The sequence below is a fragment of the Arachis ipaensis genome, chromosome B5 (assembly GCF_059453495.1).
Source record: "Arachis ipaensis isolate K30076 ecotype BB chromosome B5, ASM5945349v1, whole genome shotgun sequence".
NCBI classification, from domain to species: domain Eukaryota; kingdom Viridiplantae; phylum Streptophyta; class Magnoliopsida; order Fabales; family Fabaceae; genus Arachis; species Arachis ipaensis.
In genome coordinates, this window is record NC_142440.1 from 10,571,454 (window position 1) to 10,578,889 (window position 7,436).

Here is a 7,436-nt window from a genome sequence, read left to right on the forward strand (position 1 = left end):
AATAATAATTTTTATTATTAAATAATATTTAAAAAATTATTAAAATATAAAAAAAATATAACTTTAATTTTAACTACACTTACATATTCATCTAGCTATCTAAATATATTCAAACTACAATCTACCATTTTATTAAGATGAAGAAATCCTCCTGGAACAAGTGATGCTAAAGTGGAAGTATATAGGTGCATGTCAAAACATCTTTCTACCATGAAACGACAAGAGAGTCAAATAGCGGGCGTTAAAGCCTTAAAGCAAGCAAGTTAAGTCGTCTCTTCTTTAAGGTGTGGTCCCACAGAAGTTCTAACTGGACCCCTAGACAACCCTAGCACCACCCATCTTTATTTATACCCTCGGGAAAAAAAGAGAAGAAAGGAAAAAAAAGCTTTGGGAAAGGTCCATCATTAACAACTTTGTAGAGGGGGCATGGTTTGCGGAAAGTTTTGGCAATGATGGGTCCCTGGTAGTAAATATTAGCCGCTAAAAAACCTTACTTAAATATATGAATTACGAGTCTTTGTGATGAACTAACACCATTTCCATTAGGGAACTTATCTCAATTCTTATTTATGGTCCACCTGTCATAAAAAGTAACTCCACATCAGTTTTTGCGTTATAAACGGTAAATAGGAACTCAAAGCATCTCTCTCTTCTCCATTAGGAGGAACTAACTTTAGTCCCTGTTGTAGTCCCACTTAATTAATTAATTAAAATACTTAAAATTAATGTAATTGATTTTTTTAATAATATTATTTAAATTTATAAATTTAAAAATAATTCACTATTAAAAGATATTAATATTAAATAAATTCATATATAATAATAATACACAATATATAATTCAGGATTACACTAATTTATAGTTTTGTGTTTACAATTGCTAATTTTAATAATATCGTTAGCATTTTAAATTTTAAAAATAAAAATAACTAACTCAACTAAGAATTATTTTGTAAGGTGTAAAAATTAAATTTATTTTTTAATGTAAGTAAATTTAATTAATTATAATTTAATATAATAATATAAATAATATTCAATATTAATTATGATATAAATAATTAATATAAATCATTAATTAAATAAAAATTTAATTATTTAATCTAATTAATTATTTTTTAAATAATTAATATAAATTATTAATTAAATAAAAATATAATAATTTAATATAATTTTTATTATAATTATTACTAATTTAATTATTATTTCATTATTTAATATAATTATTTAACTATTTCAGATTTTATATTATTATTTTTTTAAAATAACTTGCCAAATGACAAGTTATTATTGGTTAACTTGAGTCCCTGTTTAGAGGGATTCCCTCACCTTGAGACCCGTGCGGGAACTCATTCTTTCTCTCCTCCAATGGTTAGAGTTCCTATATGTCAGAAAAAAGTGAAAGAGGAACTCACCATTGTAAGTGCTCTAAATCACCTTTGTTTCAATTAGGGTGTTCGTGGTACGGTTTAGATCGATTTTAAGTAAAAAATTTATTCGATTTAAATATTAATTTTATTTATAGTGTGATTTAAATTAGATGACTTTTAAAAAAAATTGATCCGATACTATTCAATTTCAAGCGATTTTGATTGGATTAGATTTGCGATTTTGTAAATTAAAAAAATTAAATGCATAAAACAAGTCTCAATATCAAATTTTAAATAATTAACAATGACATAACAAGTCTCAACAATATGTTAAAAAATTAACGATAACATAATAATAGAAATAAAATGATAAGTTAGTTAAAATAAATAAATAAATAATATTTTGAACATAAAATATTTATTAAATAATAATAATACATAAATAATATAAAAATGTATAACAAATTGAACATATTATAAGTATAATTGTAAATATAATAATAAAATAATAATATTATAGTACATTGTGCAATTTGAATTGGATTAAATTGGTTATGAAAAGTAGATCCAAAATCCAATCCGATCCAGCGGTTTGTAAAAATAAAATTCAATCAAATTCGAATTAGTACAATTTAATCCATTTTTGGTTTAAATTGAATTAAATGAGCAATTTAATTTACATCCATCTGGATTTAAACACCCTTAGTTTCACCTTTGTTTCCAATGCTAGTAATCCAGTAGTAGTAGCAGTAGTATGAATATATATAAAGGATTCTAAGAAACTAGAAATAGTGGAGATCAATTCATTTGTATGTTTAAGCTAATGTTTGAAGTGCAAATTTCATCTTATGTAATATATAACAATTTATTAATTAATAATAATTTTTTAAATAGAATATAAATATACAAATATATATATATATATATATATATATATATATATATATTATAATATAAAAATAAATGATATTATTGCTTTTTTATTTTTTTATGATATCATTTTATATATAATTTTTTATATTTACATTATATATTTATATAAATTTATAAAAAAAAACAACATTAAAACAAGAGCTATAATATTCAAGTAATTATAAATCGTATTTGAAGTGTAGATTACGAATTTAAAAATTTTAACATACCTATTACCATTGTTTTTTAGTGTCAAACACCAAAAAGTGTCATTCAAGAACACCTCACTTAATTTGTGCGTTTGTATTTTATAACTTATAAGCAAGATATAACATTTACGTATTTTTTTAATTTCTATCAATTTAAATTTAAAAAAGAATGATAACAAAACATTATATCAAAATTTTTTATAATAAAAAAATTTAAAATTTGGTCTTTGTTATCACTCTAAAAAATGAGCATAAAAAAATCTAATTCAAAAAAATCTCTTACATAAAAATTAAATTTATATTAGAGATATAACCATTAACGTATAAATGGTCAATATGGCTCAACCAAAACATATAGTCCTCAATTTTCTAGAAGAAAAGCAAACAAATCTTTTCCCTTAATACATAACTCTTACAATTATTACAATGAGGTTTATTTAACATAAAAAGTGTTAAATATTTTTATAACTATCAAATAAAGCAATATAAGTTATAATAAATTGTTTACTGGAGAAGAGTTTAAATATGTGTAACATGTATGAAGTCTTAGATTTAAATTATATTATGGTAAAAAATAACCAAACGATAAAAGAAAAAATATTTACCTTTTATAAGATCTTTAGTGTATACTACTTGCATCTGTTATTTATTAATTACTTCATTTATTAGTACTACTTCTTGTAGTTGGAAATAAATGCTCAACTTTAAATGCTCAACTTATGTTTTATTTATAAAGTTATTTGCAGAGGGATAACGTTAGGTAACTAATAATTTTTTTAAATAATATGAATAAATATCAATTAAATTAAAATATATTATATTTTAAAATTATTTATCTAAATTTTAATATTAGAATAAAGGTTAAGTTAGGTAATTAATGATTTTCTTGAACAACATAAATAACCACCAATCAAATAAAAATACACTACACTTTTAAATTACCTATTTAAATTTTAATATTAGAATAATCATCCGTACACCTAGTGAAATGAACATCCGATATATCTATTGTTTACATTGTTTAATATTTTCATTGTTTACCTATATTTTTCCGTAGAATAACTATCCGCACACTTAGTGAAATAAATATCCAATATATCTATTATTCACATTATTTAATATTTTTATTATCTACTTATACTTTTTCTTGCAGTAGATAAGAACTCTCTCTTATAATTATTTCTTTGTATTATGTCTCTTTCCTTCTTAATAATACAAATATGATTAAAACTAACTTTAGTTAATTTAATAGTTAATATATTAATCCGTTTGAGTAAATATTTAGTGTTTTAATCTCATCTTATATATACAATAATTCATTGACTAATTATAAAGGTGAACTCTATTATGCCCTCTCTAAAATAAAGGGTAAATTATCCCTTGTGACATATACCATGATTATTGATAAATTATATTTCAACAAGAGTTCTAAAGTTCGAATGAAATCGTCAAATCTAATTGCTATCTCTAATACGATTGCTAGAAAATCCTAAAAACGAGAGAGTTAAAAAACTTATAGAAATTTTTGATATATTAGTTAAAAATTTATTGTTTTTATGACTAACTAATATTTTGGTTTGTTTTTGTTATATAGTTATACAAGGCTATGAGGGTTGGTTATCTGAAGAAGAGTATCATTGTTGATTTGACTGAATTTTAAGAAAAATACTAGGAAGAAAATCTTAGAAAGGAGAAAGCTGAAAAATTAATAGATGTATACAAGGCTACGAGGGTTAGTTATCTGAAGAAGAGTATCATTGTTGATCCGACTGAATTTTAAGAAAAATACTAGGAAGAAAATCTTAGAAAGGAGAAAGTTGAAAAATTAATAGATGTGCTCGTTGAAACGAGAGATCGAAAACATATGAACAAGTTTAAAATCCTAACCTAATTGATTGGAAATAGTGCTTGAATTTGAGAGGAATTATGGTTTTAAAATTAAAGAAGAGATGTATTTGGTGCGGATTATAAAAATAACACTACTATCAAGTTTCAAGAGAAACATCGCGTCAATTAAAAAGAAAAGAGAAGATAACGTGAATCTTAAAACTCCGGTAGAAGAATAATTTATGAATAATCACTGTATATGTCACAAGGGATAATTTACCCTCTATTTTAGAAAGGGTATAATAGAATTCACCAAAAAATATACATATCATTAAAAAACATAGTTACCGCTATAATTTTCTTTTCCAAAAATAAATGTAAGACATGTAAGTTGAAGTTTATTTCTAACTGAAATAATATTCCCAACACCATTTATAATTTCTTTTGTTACGATATTACATAATTAGACTTTCTCCAATCAGATTATTTCTGACGAACTCAAGTTTTTGCATGCTCGTGTTCCATTGAATCAGTTCTTACAAAATGGTAGTGGTAAGCTTAGCTTTATTCTTGTGTGGAAATTAACGTAACAGATCCATGACTGGTGACATTTTTTATTTCCAGGATACTTTGTTTTTTCATGGAATACTATTAACTAGCTTTTTCCTTGCCTTATTTGACATTTTAATCCTTAATTCAATATCACAAAGCTTAATCACTTGAATCTTCGAGTCGACGACTTCACAAGAATAGTTTAACTAGGAACTTAATTAAGGAAGCACTCCTTGTGCTGAAATGGTAATTAATTATAGTATTTATTAAAAAAGGTATAATTATAGTAATTTCCTTAGGTAATGCAACTATCTAGTACAATTATATTAATTTAAATAAATTACATTATCATTTTGGAATATGCATCTGGGTATTTATTATTTAACTTGTTTAATGATCATCAATGTAAACTTAACAATGAAGTAGAGAATACATACTCGTGATGTTTGAGTGGGATTTGTTATGTTCATTTTATTTCCTTATCATTTTCACTTTAGTTAAGGGTCGGTTTATTATTATCATATTTAATAATGGACGATAATACTAAAGGAACCATAAAAAATAACTCTAAACAATTTAAATTTATCTTATTCATAAACATTATTGTTTTACGATTTAAGCACTTAAGCCACACAAAAAAGAGCGAGAGGGAAACATAGACGTACTTGTCAAGATTCCAGCAGCGTTCACACTAGCTATGGGTTATGGCCAATGAAAATCACTAATTTTTCTATGATTATCTACCGTTTTCATCTTAATATAATAGTAACCTTCACTTTTAGGCACATTAAAAAAACGATTATATTACGTATTATTAAAATCACTTATTAATATAAAATATATATTAGAATATAAATATATATTAAAAATAAATTAAATTATATATATTTATATATAAATATATATAATTAATTTTAATATATAAATAATATTTTTATTAAAAAAATAATTACACATAATTAATATTCATTTACATTAATTTGTTTTAATAAATCGAAAAAAAAAACATCAATTGCCTTAAAATGAGTATATATTATTAAATTTTTGTCAGTAAATTAAAGTTATCATAAATATTATTTTTTAAATTTATTTTAAATGTGATTTTCTATTTTACATTTATTAATATTGGATAATTTAATATCACATTTATGCACATTAACTTTTTGATATTAAATTTTAATTACTTAATTAAACATTTTTTGAGAATTATTTTTAGAAAAATATTACATAACCTACAAAATTTATTATTTTTTATTAATATTTAGTCAATAAAAATATTTTTATATTAAATTTTAACTAAATTAGTAGAAATTTGCATATAGTTATTATTCATACCTTGACCCAAAACTCAAGCCAGACCCCAAAAGCAGAGAAAGCCCAAAAGGCAGTTACCAAATAAGCCGACCTCCTAGGAGGTCGGACAAAAACGCTACCAAGTGACAACTCCCTCCTGAAGGAGTTATAACTAATCCCTACTATCACTCACCTACTTCTAGAAGAGATCTCAACAACCCCTAGATAAAAGGGGATGGTTATCCACCACTAATGGTGGAACTACTCCAACGGTGGTTATTGGCTCATCACCTATAAATACCCTGACTCCTTTCAGGTATACTTAAGATCCAATCTACTATAAATCTGCTTGTACCCTTGCTGACTTAGGCATCGGAGTGTCTTGCAGGTACCACCACATCTCCCCACGAACAACTCGGACGCGGCCACTTGACACAGGATAAGTTAGACACTTCCTCACTAGGAGTCTCGACCTCACGTTCAGGCCCAAATTCCATCCAATTTCAGATAACCCTCGGAACATTGGTGTTATTGCTAGGGACATGGGATTAACACCCTATGGCGGACGATCACTTGAAAGACAGACGTACAACGTCCGAATCAGATCCAGAGTACCAAAATTAGGGGAATGATGACCAAGCCATCATGATACCCACTCAGAGAACAGAAGGACCACATGGTGAATGCACCTCGAATCCTCTTCGTAGGAGAATCAGTTCTGAAATTCACCACCCAGAAGATGAAGATCAACCCCATTCTATCGAACTTATGGGACTAGTGCACGGACATCACGGCCGACTTGAACAACTCAAACAGGAGATAGAGCGACAAAGGGAGGCGGAGATAAATCTGAGGAAAGAAATTAAACGACGGAGAGAGTTGGAAGAAAAGTTCTCAAAGTTGGAATCCGACCTTCGAAGTAGGAATCCACGCATGACTCGGGAAGACACCCCTTTTAGGAGGGGAAGACACTTTCATCGAAGACATCATGCGGGCAAGGATTCCTAGAAACTTTAAAAACCCTGACATGAGCTTTTATGATGGAACGACCGATCCGAGGCACCATTTAAGCAACTTCAAGAGTCGGATGTATTTGGCCGATGCCTCAGATGCGACTCGTTGCAAGGCCTTCCCAACAACCCTAACCAAGTCGGCCATGAAGTGGTTTGATAATCTGCCACCTAGGTCGGTCACCAGCTTCGACGACCTCGTAAGAAAATTCCTCATCCGATTTTCAATTCAAAAAGACAAAGTCAAACACGCACCTAGTCTGCTT